General features: G+C 46.0%; 1 long non-coding RNA gene across 6 annotated transcripts in view; it reads left to right on the top strand.

Moving 5' to 3' along the window:
- Positions 1-16,118, top strand: part of LOC134999050 (uncharacterized) — a 222,535-nt gene that overhangs the window by 18,273 nt on the left and 188,144 nt on the right. For all 6 annotated transcript variants that reach the window (XR_010201237.1, XR_010201219.1, XR_010201225.1 and 3 more), the window contains exon 2: positions 4,859-4,952. This is a non-coding gene — a long non-coding RNA (uncharacterized LOC134999050). The remainder of the gene's footprint in view (positions 1-4,858; positions 4,953-16,118) is intronic.

Here is a 16,118-nt window from a genome sequence, read left to right as displayed (position 1 = left end):
AGTGATACTACTGTGGGATGTAATATGAATTATGGACACTATCACATGATCAAATGTGAATATAGTTGCAGTACTGTGTGGCGTAATTGGAATTGGGGATACTATTGTGTGGCAATGCCCCTTGTCAGCAAAAACACACCCCTTTTTGGGCTGTGTGCAAATGTGCGAACTGTTCCTATTTAAAATATAGGGGGTACAAACACCAAAATAAAGACCGCTATGGGTGAGGGGTGATGGTGCTGGGAAAGAGGTGCAAGGTCAGAGGCGGAACCAGCGGTGGTGCTAGGGGGCACCAGCCAAAATCTTGCCTAGGGCATCATATTGGTTAGGGCTGGCTCTGGTTGGTGCCGACAGGGTCACCCCCATACTACTGTGTTTCCCATACTGTATCAAGTACCAACAGGCGTCGGCGATGCCGACAGTGAACCCCATAGGTGTTTGTGACGGAACACTCACGCATGTCGACACAAGTGAACTATAGTGGGTATATCTGACAGGGACCACACGGAGAATATGCACAACAATATTTGCATGCCCATTTCTAAAAGCAAATAGTGTCATATATCCCTCAACATAGCACTAACAGACTGTGCCCCCCCTTGTCTGCGCTGTACACATTTTTTGGCGGGGACAGTGAAAAAATGGCGCTGAACACTGTGTGTGATGGCTAAGCCCCACCCCTCATCAGTGCGCTTCAGCCCCGTTATACTATCATTCTATATGCAGGCAGGGGACCGTATATAGTGTATACACACTATATACCTCCTTAAACAATATACATATTGCTGTCCAGGGCGACCCCCCCCTCCCCCCTGCGCCCTGCATCCAAGTAAAACCGTTGCTGTGTGGGAGCAATGGCGCGCAGCGCGACCACTGCAGTGTACTGGCGGGGGTATCGTACGCGGTGCCCAGGGCCCGACTATGCTCTTTTGCCAGTCTAAACGAGACCTCAGTAACTGCTGCCCAGGGCGCTCCCCCCCAGCGCCCTGCACCCTGTGAGTGCCGTTGGTGTGTGGGAGCATGGAGTGCAGCGCTACCGCTGCGCTTACCTCCATTACTGAAGTCTTCTGCTGTCTGATGTCTTCTGTTCTTCTCATACTCACCCGGCTTCTTTCTTCTGGCTTCTGTGAGGGGGGTGACGGCGCGGCTCCGGGAACAAGCAGCTAGGCGCACCAAGTGATCGAACCCTCTGGAGCTAATGGTGTCCAGTAGCCTAAGAAGCAGAGCCCTTGAACTAAGAAGAAGTAGGTCTGACTTCTCTCCCCTCACTCCCACGATGCAGGGAGCCTGTAGCCAGCAGGTCTTCCTGAAAACAAAAAACCTAACAATAAAGTCTTTAGAGAAACTCTGTAGAGCTCCCCTAGTGTGTGTCCAGTCACTCCTGGGCACAAAGTCTAACTGAGGTCTGGAGGAGGGGCATAGAGGGAGGAGCCAGTTCACACCCATTCAAAGTCTTATAGTGTGCCCATGTCTCCTGCGGATCCCGTCTATACCCCATGGTCCTTTTGGAGTCCCCAGCAGAGAAATGACAATTAGCTGTTGATTGGTTGGTAGTTTATTTCTCTCCACTTTAACACTGCCCAAGCCTTAGTACATCTGCCCCCAAGTATGATACATAGGTTTGTGCGGATGCATCATGTTCCATTGCCCCAGCCAAGCCCCATCGGCATGCAGCAAAACACAACAGGTGGACCTATAGGGGCAGATGTATTAAGCCTGGAGACGGCAAAATGAAGTAATAAACCAGTGATAAGTGCAAGGTGATAAACGCACCAGCCAATCAGCTCCTGTTAATTTATATATTGGAGCTGATTGGCTGGTGTGTTTATCACCTTGCATTTATCACTGGTTTATCACTTCCTTATGCCTTCTCCAGGTTAATACATCTGCCCCTATGTGCTTTAAATGCCAGGTCCTCCTCCGGCTGACTAATATTTATGAGGCCCAACTAATAATATTTATGAATAACAGTTTTCTATGACTCGCCAAATAATGAGATAACGTGACGTTGCTTTTCTAATCAACAGATTGTTTAATTAATTCTGTTCTGTCTAGTATTTCTAAGAATTGACAACATTTCTTAAGTTACACTGCTTTTGTTAGACTACACCCGATTTCCAAAAGCCACGCCCACTCTATGCCTGCTAATGACGCAAGTGTTATATTTGACCAGTGATGAGGGAAGAACTTTCATTAAGGGGAACAAAGCTGCTGGTCTTAGGGGGTTAATTAGGTGGCATCACGGAGTGTCACGTCACACGCAGCCGCTCTGATGGGAAAAATGGCGGCGGGCAAGGGGTCATCCACAGTTGCTGTGACCGGTCGCACCTACTGGGCAGGAAATTCAGCATGCTTGGCGGCCGCGCCCTGCGATGGGTGGTTTCCACCATTCGAAAGAAAGGACTGCAGATTCTGCTTTTTCGCAGAATCTGCAATCCAACCTGAATAACCCCCATAGCACTGTTTAGTACCAACAGGAGAAAAGCGCTGGATTTACAGTAAGATGGTGTTAAAAAATTGCATAAATAATATTTTAAATCTGTTTGGATGCAAAACTCATTTTGTTTCTTTTTGTATCATTAATAATGGATGGATTCTTTGATTAGTCTGACTTCCGGCACTGAAGGAGCCTTTGGTCAGGCTTGTGAGACTCATGTTATCCTACATTCAAAGGAAAAAGAGAGTTGATTAAAAGACGGAAGTCTATCACTGCTTTTCATTGTGAATATTCTCTTACTGAGAGCGTGACGTTCTACCACGGCTGGGGAGAGAAGAGAGAATTTGCCTCTGGCTCCTAATACATTCTTAATAAATGTCTACTACCGTTATATATATTCCATCTCAGAGTGTTTACTGTTAGACAGACTGAAAAAACACATGTTAACGATGCAAAGTTTAGTCAACGATTTCTGAATGCTAGAATGTGGTTCAGTGTTGAAGACCTGTTTTTCATTAGCACTATTCTTCAGGAATATCTGTTGAGTCTCCTGTTCAGGGCCGGATCTACTATGAAACCAATGAAGCTTAAGCGTCAGGGCCCCTAATCCCAAAGGGGCCCTGATGCAACTTTTTTTTCAATGAGTGAATTTTTCAACAAGAATCGATGGAGTTTTTTAAGTGTGTGTTATTAAAATAAGGTTATATTAGTGATAGAACCACAGCTGCTATAACAGCGTGGATGCGTGTCACCTAGTACTGCCCGAACTGCTAAGAGTTATAGTCTAGCTCTGTGGCTTTTTGCTCTGTAAATAGCATGAAATGTGTATTCGTTTAAACTACAATTATCGACAGCCTGCAGAGTTTCTCTTTGTAATTGTGAAACATGCAATATCACAAGAGAGCGCTAGATACCGATCATTACTATATAAACATTTTATTCAATCACATAAAATAAAAGCATAAAAAATGCAATGCATATTTTCATAAAAGAATTATTCTCACTGCTGATATTATTTACACGCTGCCATATACTGTATCCCAATTGTATATTGCACAGATGTCCACATCCAAAAGACCAGTGTGGCTGGTTCGCTCCAAAGCAAATTATAAAGTCCCAATTTGTTTTAGGGAATGTGAATGGTGTTCACTAGATGGTGAATGTTCAGCTGTATAAACGATGGGCGCTATGCTACTACCTCCCCCGACCGCCAAACAATTTTGTGCTCACCACTTATTCCTTAGAGTCTCATGTGAGGCTGGCTGTCAGCATGCGGAATCCGTTGTGGTTGGTGGGAGCGGCGGTGTTCTATTCAGTTCACCGCAGTGCCGGATCTAGGGGGGGGGGGAGCGAAGGGGGCGACCGCCCCCCCTAACACAGTCATAGCCACGCCCACTTTTGAGCAGAAGAGAGCTCTCCTGAGAGAGCCTTAGGCAGAACGATGTGCTGCAGCTTATACCACAGCAGCACAGGGGAGCCAGGAGAGCAAGGGTTACAGAGCATTTGCCCCTCACTTGCTGGTGTGTGGCTACTAGGGCTAATAAATACAGTTACCCCATAGCACAGTCACATGTAGATAGAACAATCACAAAGCTCTATCTCAGTCTCACTCAAAAAGTTCAGTCAGAATTGAGAGAGGAGGAGTTAGGACTGCAGATGGGAGGAGTTGGGACTGTAGAGGGAGGAGTCAAGATTAAACAGTAAACCGCCCCCCCCTAAAGAAAAGTCTAGATCCGTCCCTGGTTCACCGGGGAGGGAGGGCGCCGTTCGTAGCTGTAGAATTCAGGCAGTTTGCCGTGTGCTGGAGTCCGGACTGTGGTGCTGTGCTTGTGTAGATCTCAGGGAAAAACAGCAGCGTGAGATGTCCTTAACATGTTTCTCCGTGAAAATCAAACCACAGTTTCATCAGACCCTCTGAAAACCACAACGGATTCCGCATGCTGACAGCCAGCCTCACATGAGACTCTAAGGAATAAGTGGTGAGCACAAAATTGCTTTGGAGCGAACCAGCCACACTGGTCTTTTGGATGTGGACATCTGTGCAATATACAATTGGGATACAGTATATGGCAGCTAGTAATTAATATCAGCAGTGAGAATAATTATTTTATGAAAATATGCATTGCATTTTTTATGCTTTTATTTTATGTGATTGAATAAAATGTTTTTATAGTAATGATCGGTATCTAGCTCTCTCGTGATATTGCATGTTTCACAATTACTTTGTATCTATTTGAGTATCGCAGAATACTCATGTGGGAGCAGCTATAAGTATATAGACATCAGTATATCAATTCTATTATATAAATTGGGTGACCAACAGCTTTATTTTGTGCCTTATATCAGAGCGCCTGATTTGATAATTTTAGGAGTCATAATTATCAAGCACTATAGTAGAGTTTCTCTATGTGACATTACCAGGAATGGCGGAACCTGAGAGGGCCTAGGTCCTAGGAAGGAGGCTGGGAACAATGAAAGGTGAGAAGGAGCCTGAGACAAAGAGGCGTCTTATAAGGTAATTTTACTACTGCTGGGCAGTGTGTGCTGTGAGGTGTTTATTGAAGAGAGAAGGGGGGGGGGGGGGGAAGAGGGCTGTGAGGTGATTAATGAAGTGGGGGTTCTGTGAGGTGATTATTGAAGGAGAGGAGTGCTGTGAGAGGTAGACATTAAAGCGGGGGGCATGGGGGGGGGAAGGGCGGGGAGTGCTGTAACCAGGGAAGGGGCCCACTGTATGGCCCATTTTCAAGGACTCCACCCCATCACCCTGTTCTCTGCCATTTGAGTCTCTAGGTCCTTACCTGGACAGCAAGGCCCTTGTTGGATGCCCTATTGTTGCTGGTTGCGAAGGAGCCCCCATAACTGATCAAGCTTCAGGGTCCAAAAAATATAGGCCCCGCACTGCTCCTGGATTATTGGAAGACTTCTTAAACTCCAGGTAGCACTGGCCAAGGTCAAATATCCCACCTGCTTCTATCTATAAAAAAAGGCAAATTATTTTTTATAGCCTTACTTTTTTTTTTTTTTTATGGCATAGTTGTGAATACTTTGATATAATCTCATATTGGTGTCATTGAAATTGGAAAAAAAAAATTACGCATCTTCACACATACATAGTATGAAGGCGAAATGCGTCTGTGTGCTTGACTTTCCCCCAAAAGTGCTCCGGCATCAGTGCGCTTAGCCTGGGTTGGTGATTTCAGTGACCATTTTCCTGGGACTGTTCTTTTATTGGTGTTGTATGCAAATGGTGACCTGGAACTACCAGCTTAAACTCTGCTCTTGCAATATAAGCTTAGAGTTCAATTGGTGAATCTCAATAACAAGTTGAAACTAAATTCCAATAAAACTGAACAACCACTTAAATTCAAATAGAATGTTGAACTACATATTTAGCCTTTCTATCTGCTGAGGGGTGTCCTGTGTGACTACACATCCGAAGGGTGATGACGCTACCCCTCTCAGGGTGGTACAGCCTACTAGCCAGTCAACAAAGGTGAACACACCCAAACTTAAACCATTGAAGGTGAGTGCAACCAAACTTATGCCAAGATTTATCAAGCCTTGGAGAGTGATAAATTCCAATGTAATAAAGCACCAGCCAACCAACTCCTAACTGCCATGTTACAGGCTGAGTTTGAAAAATGACAGTTAGGAGCTGATTGGCTGTTACTGTATCGCTGTGCAATTTATCAATCTCCAAGGCTTGATAAATCTGAGCCTTAAACTTAGTTCCCGTATTAATATAATGTTGTTGATAATGCCTTTCTACGTTTAGCTCTATTCCAAACCTTTCTATAATTTACTGTATTGTTAAATCATACAGTAATTTGGTACATTTCTTTGAATAAGTGGTAAGTTCCAGAAACCGAATAAAAAATTTTTTATATAAAAAAACCACACATATAAAAGCCTTTGATGCCGTAGTTTAACTATCACCGGCCACATCCTGGACGCTCTATGAGATACTAATGCAACACAAAAGGAGCCGTAGGTGGAACAATCAATGTTATTTTGAGAAACGTTCAATTGCATAGTATAAATCCATATGGAATCTAAACTGTCTCTCATGTTTCAGCCCACGTAGAAAAGAACAACAACAAAACAATGGTTATGCAACCTTTACTCCGCTTACTCACATTTGGTGAAAGTAGTCGCCATGGAAACACATCTCTTGCTCCATGCAGGCAGCACAGATGATTCACAAGTATCTGAACCCTGCTATTAGACGTGTGATGTGTTTTGTAATTAATAAATTCCACTAGGGCTCATTCACATTACTCAGGCTTTTCAACAAAGTTAGTACTTTCACAAGGGGCTATTTACCAACTTGCAGAAACATGGATATGCAATGCAAATGTGATTTCTTCCTCTTCTGTAAGATCATGCCCCTACAGTATCTCTACATGGTTGAGCCCGTTTGCACAGTCTGTGTGGGCGCAAACTATTAGGAAGATGGTGAATGCAGGAGGCAGCTGTAATGCGTTTCGTGCTGCAACCTCATGCAAAAATGATGTTAATGGTGCAGGAGGATATATTTCTGCAGGAAATACTGTATGTGTGTACATGCAGGGGTATGGCAGAGTAGTATGCACACCAGCGGGATGTTTGTGACCCAAAGAGTCCAGTCTAGTGTCTTAACCAGTAGTGTGGCTTATTAAGTGTTGCAGGTACAGCGATACTCACTGTGGTTACACTGGTTAAGGTATGGGCCAGAGCTTGCAGTGGAGTGGGGTTGTAGCAGCCGTTGACTATATACAAGATGCGGTATGGGTGGTGCATGATGCTGGAACAGCGGTAATGAAGGTAAAACAGGCAGGTCTCCTCCAACCATGTCGCTCTACGCAGTAGTAACTCCAATGGCCATCTTGGTTAGGGAATGAGGCATCCCTGGAAGAACCATACTGGAGTATGCACAGTAGCACTCTTCCAGTATAATAATTTAGACTTCTAAGGGGAGAGAGAGTGCTCATTTGGAGATAATCTAATTTAGCCCCATTACGTATTATTGTGAAACAATGGGCCTGATGTCATGAAGTCCGAGTTGGCAGGAGGTGCAGGTTTTTTATAGCGGCAATTATGTACAAGGCAAAACCATGCCTTGTAAATTAATGCCGCTTTAAGAAAAGTCAGAGTTTGGCTGGGTACACGCACCTCCAGCCAACTTGGACTTCATTCTATCCGGCCCAATATTTTTTGCATCTCAAGAAGTGCCATAAATTAAATGTCAGGGTCTACTTTCAATGGGATGTTCTCTTACAGTATGCTGGATACACACTGCCATATATATCACACCCAATATTGGACCATTTGGCAACTCAGGCTCTTGCTTAGGGCTCAGTGGACACCAAGGTGCCCAAAATACATTAACCCATTTTTATGCTTGGTCTTTATTGACAAATGGAAGGGAACCTTACCAGTATGTTGCCTAAGGTTCACTAAGGGGTCTATTTATGAAGCCTTGGATGGAGATAAAGTCACCGGAGATAAAGTTCCAGCCAATCCGCTCCTAACTCAGGCAGGGTTTGAAAAATGACAGTTACTGTAGGAGCTGATTGGCTGGTACTTTATCTCAACCAACTTTATATCCATCCTAGGCTTAGTAAATAGACCCCTAAGTCTTAATTATTGGCTAGATGTGGTCAAAAATAACCACAATGTCAAATAATAGCGGATAATGAGTGAACGGCTCATTGTGTGCTGTGTTGGTGAATGTGACCAGAAGAAGACTGCTTGTGCTAACAGGGGTGTGGTATGGAAGGTAGATAGTAACTAGGTCAACAGTGTCTACGTCGACCACTATTGGTAGACAGTAAATAAGTCGACAGGGATGCTAGGTCGACAGGATCTCTAGGTCGACATGTCAAAAGGTCGACATTAGTTTTTTATGTCTTTTGGTGTAATTTTCTCTGTACAGTGACCGGGAACCCCAATTAGTGCACCGTGTCCCATCGCATGGCTCGCTTCGCTCACCATGCTTCAGGCAAGGTCCCTCGCTCCTCCACTACCGCTGCGCTCGGCACAGGTTACCATTCACAATCGTAGTCCGCGTGGATCATTAAGTATCGTTAAACATGTCGACCTAGAGACCCTGTCGACCTAGTTACTGTCGACCAATAGTGGTCAACCTAGACACTGTCAACCTATTTACTGTCGACCTAGAGAACGGATCCCCACTAACAGGCCCTAGTGATTCCAGCTGTGATCTGGCCATTGCGCTCGCATGTGTCCAGCTTGAGCCTCTTTACATTATGTAAGCCAACAGTTTGAATCTGCACAAGCTTAATATGTTCATCATATGAAATATAACCTATATTCCGGCTATATTGGGTAAAATCTACCTATAGCACTGGGTTGGTGGTGGTCCCAGATAAAAGTTCAGAAAACTGTATATCAAAGGTTATGCTAAAAAGCAGAAGAAGACTATGCGGTCTACTTACTAAGCCTTGGAGAAAGATAAAGTTGTTGGTTCCTGGGAGAAAAAATGTGAGTATAGCAAAAATATATTTATATTTCTTGTAGGTTAATCAGGTTAATTGTATCATCAATAAGCTTCATTCAAGAAACAAATCCTCAAATCACCCCAACTTGGTGAATTAAATTTCCACGCAATATAGTTGGATGGGATGCAGTTAATTTCCCGAAAGACAGGATCGCGGCGGTCGAAATACCTATGCCGGAATTCTGACAGCAGGGAAAATGACCGCGGTCGAAATCCCGATAGCCACCCGGTATTCCCACTAGGGTGGTGGTCCGCGGAATATAATAGTGTGGCCACCGAGCCCAAAGCATGGTGAGCGCAGTGAGCTCGCGAGTGGACACACTGCGCTCGAGGTCGGATTTCTACTGTCGGGATTCCGACGTCAATATACTGACCTCAGGGATCCTGACAGCCAGGATTTCATACCGAATCCAGTTGGACTACCTGTCCAGTTTCTCTTGACCTCTCTATTCAGGATGGGTCACAAGCATTACTTCAGTGATGTACTGTATGTCATACACTCTGAGAAGCATACAAAATCATATGGCATAATTTTGTGTCATTCACTTAAAATATCACACGGGTTGTATCAAATCTATCTTGACCTTTAACATATGGATGTCACTTATACAGCAGTGGCGTAACTACTGCACCCGCAGCCCTCGCGGTGGCTTGGGGGCGAGGGGCTGCGGGGGCGCCACTGATTTACAGCAGACTGACATGCGGACGAGCGTCCGCATGTCAGTCTGCGGTCTGCTTCCCTCCGCCGCTTTTTGGAGGGACACGGAGGGACAGCTCGCCTCTCCTGTGTCCCTCCTGCATCATCTCCGGCGGCCGCGGGTCTAATAGGGGGAAGTGCCGTTCGTGAGCTCTAATCGGCTCACGAACCGGCACTTCCCCCTATTAGACCCGCGGCCGCCGGAGATGATGCAGCAGGAGGGACACAGGAGAGGCGAGCTGTCCCTCCGTGTCCCTCCAAAAAGCGGCGCGGGGGGGGGGGGGGGGGGGCGGAAGAAATATCTGGCACTGGGAGCATATATGGCACTGGGGGGAATATCTGGCACTGGGGCATATATGGCACTGGGTGGAATATCTGGCACTGGGGGCATATATGGCACGGGGGGAATATCTGGCACTGGGGGCATATATGGCACTGGGGGGGAATATCTGGCACTGGGGGCATATATGGCACTGGGGGCATATTTGGCACTGGGGGGAATATATGGCACTGGGGGCATATCTGGCACTGGGGGCATATGTGGCACTGGGGGGGAATATCTGGCACTGGGGGCATATGTGGCACTGGGGGGGTATATGTGTACCTGGCACATGGGGGGGGCTATATTTGGCACTGGGGCATGTGAGTACCTGGCACCGTAGGGGAATATCTGGCACTGGGGTCATATGTGGCACTGGGAGCACAGCCCTAGCAACGAGGACTACCTCCTAGCAATGAGCATGACACCCAGTGCATGAAACACCTGGCAACGAGCATGACACCCAGTGCATGAAACACCTGGCAACGAGCATGACACCCAGTGCATGAAACCCCTGGCAACGAGCATGACACCCTGAGCATGAAAACCCCTGGCACCGTGCATGGAACCAAGAGCATGAAACCCCTGGCAACGAGCATGACACCCAGTGCATGAAACCCCTGACAACGAGCAGGTAATTGAAAAGTAATTAGAAGCCTTACTGTAGGACTTAATGTGTAATGGGCATTTCGGTGTGTGGCATAATGTATCACGGACATTGCGGTGTGTGTCATAATGTGTCACAGGCATTACGGTGTATGGTATACTATATTGCTAGCATTGTGATATGTGGTATAATGTCTCAGGGTCATTGCAGTGTGTGGCATAATGTATCACGGACATTGCGGTGTGTGTCATAATGTGTCAGGCATTACGGTGTGTGGTATACTATATCACGGGCATTGTGGAATGTGGTATAATGTCTCAGGGTCATTGCAGTGTGGCATAATACATAACGGGCATTGCGGTGTGTGGCATAGGGTATAACGGGCAGGGCATTGCGGTATGTGTCACAGGCATTACGGTGTATGGTATACTATATCACGGGCATTGTGGTATAATGTCTCAAGGTCATTGCAGTGTGTGGCATAATGTGTCACAGGCATTGTATGTGCTATAATGTATCGGGCATCGCAGTGTGTGGCATAATGTATCACGGACATTTCGGTGTGTGTCATAATGTGTCACAGACATTGTATGTGCTATAATGTATCAGGGGCATTGCAGTGTGTAGCATAATGTATAACGGGCATTGCGATTCCTGTCATAATGTGTCACAGGCATTACGGTGTGTGGCATAATGTGTCACAGGCATTACGGTGTGTGGCATAATGTGTCACAGGCATTACGGTGTGTGGCATAATGTGTCACAGGCATTACGGTGTGTGGCATAATGTGTCGGGGGCATTACAGTGTGTGCATATTGTGTGCGGCATAATGTCTAAGGGCCATTGCAGTATGTGGCATAATGTATACTGGGCATCACTATAAGGAGGAAAAATGACAAATAATGTAAGGGGCATGAATCAGGATTATTTTTCTTTCCTGTGGTGGCTAACGTCTGGGCGTGCAGGTTGCAAAACTGGGGTATAAGGTAGTCTTTTCCTGCAATGCCACGCCCCTTTATGCGAAACCACGCCCATCCCAACGAAACCACGCCCCTTTTCTGCTGAGGCGCGCGCATATTTATCCCTTTCTTGCTCCCAATTATGGAGCATGAAGGGGGGTGGCGCCGAAGAATTATTTGGCTTGAGGGAGAAAAATTTCTAGTTACGCCACTGTTATACAGTGTACAGTAAATTAGGATAAACCTATAATGCATCTGAGATTATTAATTTAAAGCATCACAATGATAGTGTTATAAATATAATTATCAGATTTTTACAGCTTTATATAGAATGCAACTCCCAGTCATCTTGTTGCAGTATTCACAACGTGCTGTATATATCTGATGCAAGTCTTTCATTATTATAGCGACTACTGCACAGTTTATAACCGCATGTGCCAACACAGTTCAATGCACAATTTAATCCCAGTCAATTGATGGCATATGGATTGAAAAAATACGCATCCAAGTTATATCTGTGAACGTGAAACATATACAGTATCTCACAGTTAAGATTTCAATTGTGTTTGTCTCATTATTGCATCTTATTATTAGTGTATATATAGCAAGCTTGTGTAATAGCCCCAATAGGATATATAAAGTATCAGAAATTGATAAACTCAACCACTTCTGCTGTTTGCCATCTGTCTAAGCATCGAACGGCAAATGACTGAGTGGTAGTGCTGATTTCTGATAGAGGAAAAAGGAGAGATCGGCCTGCTTCTCCTTTCCATTAAATGCTGCTCAGGGCCCTATGTTACTGTATAGCAGTGATCATAGGCGTGCGCACGGGGGGTGCCTGATGCGCACAGGCACCCCCTAAAGTGCGGCACCCCCCTCAGACACTGACGCCAGGAAACCGGGACAGATTATCCTAGGCCGGTCCCATGGTCCCCTCGGCGGAATGCACTCACACCTTCTTTCACATCCTGAAAATCAATATTTGTATAACTCCATTTATATGTAAATTTCACAGGTGAATCAGATAAATTAATCGATGTCATAAGACTTTCAAATAAAGAAGGACCACCATGCCAGATCATGAACAGGTCATACCATCAGTAATCTCTGAGACAAAAGAATGCATGGCACGCAGCTCCTAATGGGGAATACATGTATAGAGGCTGGCTACGTCCATAACACACAATATGGAATCTGGTCTGATTTGGTTCTGTCCATTCAGTAGATTAAGGAAGGCTGTAGTATCTTTGAGATAAGTAGGACGTTGACATATGTAAGGTTGGATAAGTTTGTCCAAAAATTGTGAAATTGGCTGATATAAGGATTCACATGAGGATATTGGGGGTCATTCCGAGTTGTTCGCTCGTTGCCGATTTTCGCAACGGAGCGATTAAGGCAAAAATGCGCATGCGCATGGTTCGCAGTGCGCATGCGGTTAGTATTTTAACACAAAACTTAGTAGATTTACTCACGCCCGAACTAAGATTTTTCATTGTTGAAGTGATCGTAGTGTGATTGACAGGAAGTGGGTGTTTCTGGGCGGAAACTGGCCGTTTTCTGGGAGTGTGCGGAAAAACGCAGGCGTTTTAGGGAAAAACGCAGGCGTTTTAGGGAAAAACGCGGGAGTGTCTGGAGAAACGGGGGAAGTGGGCTGCCCGAACGCTGGGCGTGTGTGTGACGTCAAACCAGGAACGAAACTGACTGAACTGATCGCTATTTGTGAGTAAGTCTCGAGCTACTCAGAAACTGCTAAGAAATTTCTATTCGCAATTCTGCTAAGCTAAGATACACTCCCAGAGGGCGGCGGCTTAACGTGTGCAATGCTGCTAAAAGCAGCTAGCGAGCGAACAACTCGGAATCACCCCCATTATTGGATGGCCAGGGGGATTTAACTAATTTTTGTGTATTTTAGGGATGGTATACATCACAGGTGTTATGATTCCAGCACTCTGGTCTAAGGAGATCTTATTGCAAGGACCGGAGCACTGGAACGTAATGCTGGGGAAGGGAGCGGGAATGGAAAATAGCCCCTGGCGCCCTAACTCCGTTGTCTCGCCCGTGCTGTCAGAAATCCCCTGCGAGACTATGGTTGCTTGAGCCCATGGCAGCCGCGTTTGAAGGGCGGATTATGTCTGCCCAACTCCGATGCCCCCTCAGGTCTTAATGGGAGACAAAGGGAAATCCGAGACAGGGTGATAACAAGGGGCCCTCTGACTAAACAACCAGGCCAGGGGCTACAAGCTAACTGGAAACTAGAATATGTGCGGAAAAACCGCCAGGGAAAAGGACAACCAAAATATCCACTTGTCCACTCTCCTACCCGACACCGCCGAGTTCCGGAGAGGACTTGTGGAAGCGGAACCCTCCGCAAATGCTCCGAAACAGAATATAAAGATAAAGTGGCTGAGCCGCAACACACGGCAGAGCCGCAACTCACGAACACCACTCGATATTCTCTGGTGATCGTTGAGGACTACAGGGGACCAAACGACTTCTTGGGATGAGATGACAACTCCAAGATACAGGACTTCTGAGGACAGGAATGACCGGACACAGCAGGACTGGAACAGACGTTCAGCAAACCAAAACAGCATGCAGGAAGCTATTACCGGCGTCTGTGTGAAGCACTGAGAAGCATTTAACAAAGAGTCCTCCAATCAGATGCCCCCAGTCTAATTGCCCCAAATGCTGTGCAGCTGCCCTGCTGCACGCCCACAAGACCAGCGTGTATGTTGAAATCTGACCCTGCAACGGGGAACGCGGTCCGTCCATGGCGTCCCCGTTGCCAGGGTCCAGGCGGCTCAGCCGCTCGGCATCCCTGTGTTGCTAGGGAGCCGGCGGCTACGCACGCACGGCGTCCCTAGTTGCTAGGCGCCGGGCCGCGAGGACATCGCGGACCCCGGCGCCTAACAGTACCCCCCCCTTGAGGAGGGGTCAAGGAACCCCTAAAGCCAGGTTTCTGAGGAAATTCTCGAAAAAATGCCCTCTTGAGCCTAGGGGCATGAAGATCCTTATCCAGGACCCAAGACCTTTCCTCCGGACCATAGCCTTTCCAGTGCACTAAAAAATAAAGCCGACCCCGGGACAATTTAGAGTGAAGAACTTTCTCTACCAAGAATTCCTGTTGTCCCTGTACATCCACTGGAGATCTACCCTGAGAGATCTTTCGAGGAAATTTACTGGAAGAAACGTATTGTTTCAACAGGGAACAATGAAAAGTATTTCCAATCTTAAGGGATCTTGGTAAACGTAGCCGAAAGGCAACTGGGTTGACCTTCTTAATAATAAGAAACGGTCCAATAAATTTGGGTCCCAATCTAGCCGAGGATTGTCGAAGCCTGATGTTGCGAGTTGACAACCACACCTTATCTCCCACCTTAAAAGTGCAAGGACGTCGGAGCCTGTCAGAAAATTTCTTCTCTCGGAAGGCCGCTTTTCTGAGAGCAAGGTGCACTTTTTTCCAAATTGCTCTGAGATGGGAGGTTAAGGTTAGCGAGGAGACTGGAGAATGATGAAAAAAAGAATTGGCTCTGGGGTGAAAACCAAAAACTGAAAAGAATGGAGACTCTTTAGTGGAGGAATGACAAGAATTATTGTAAGCAAATTCAGCCAAAGGGAGAAACTCGGACCAATCATTATGGAGTTTGGCTGAATACAAGCGCAAATATTGTTTTAATGACTGGTTGACTCGTTCGGTTTGCCCGTTGGATTGTGGGTGGTAACCGGATGTTAACGACAATTTCATCTTCAATGAGGCACAAAAACATTTCCAGAATTGTGCGATGAATTGTGCACCCCGATCAGAAACAATATCAGTGGGCAACCCATGAAAAGCCTGAACACATGGCGGAGGAACAAAACTGCCAACCCTTGAGCAGAAGGCAATCGAGGAAGAGCAATAAAATGAGCCATTTTACTAAAACGGTCCACTACCACCCATATGACTTGGAATCCGGCTGAAAGGGAAAGGTCAACCACAAAATCCATGGAAATATGAGACCATGGCCTGAGAGGAACAGTTAAGGGCATAAGTTGCCCGATAGGCAAGGAACGGGGAACCTTATGCTGTGCACAAACCTGACATGAATAAACAAATTCCTTAACGTCTTTAGAAAGACTAGGCCACCATACTGAGCGAGAGACTAACTCCAATGTCTTAGTGACTCCCGGATGCCCTGAAACTTTGTTGTCATGAAATTCAGTTAAAACAGTGGCTCTCAAAAATTCAGGGACGTAAAGACGACCAGCAGGAGTAAATCTAGGAGCTTGGTGTTGAAGCTGGTTTAACTGGGTAAATAAATCCTGTGTGAGGCCTGCCCGGATGACCGAAGATGGAAGTATGGGGGTAACAACAGGATTGCTATTGTGAACCGGAAGAAAGCTACGTGACAGGGCATCAGCTTTAGTATTCTTGGAACCAGGCCTGAAAGTGATTATAAATTTGAAACGAGTAAAAAATAATGCCCAACGTGCTTGCCGGGTATTAAGCCGTTTAGCTGATTCAATGTATTGCAGGTTCTTATGATCAGTCAAAACCGAAATAGTATGTTTTGCTCCCTCCAGCCAATGCCTCCACTCCTCGAAAGCCCACTTTACCGC

Source organism: Pseudophryne corroboree, chromosome 2 (genome assembly GCF_028390025.1).
Source record: "Pseudophryne corroboree isolate aPseCor3 chromosome 2, aPseCor3.hap2, whole genome shotgun sequence".
Lineage (NCBI taxonomy): Eukaryota > Metazoa > Chordata > Amphibia > Anura > Myobatrachidae > Pseudophryne > Pseudophryne corroboree.
Note: the sequence above shows the minus strand (reverse complement) of the source record. Positions and strands in the feature narration are given on the sequence as shown.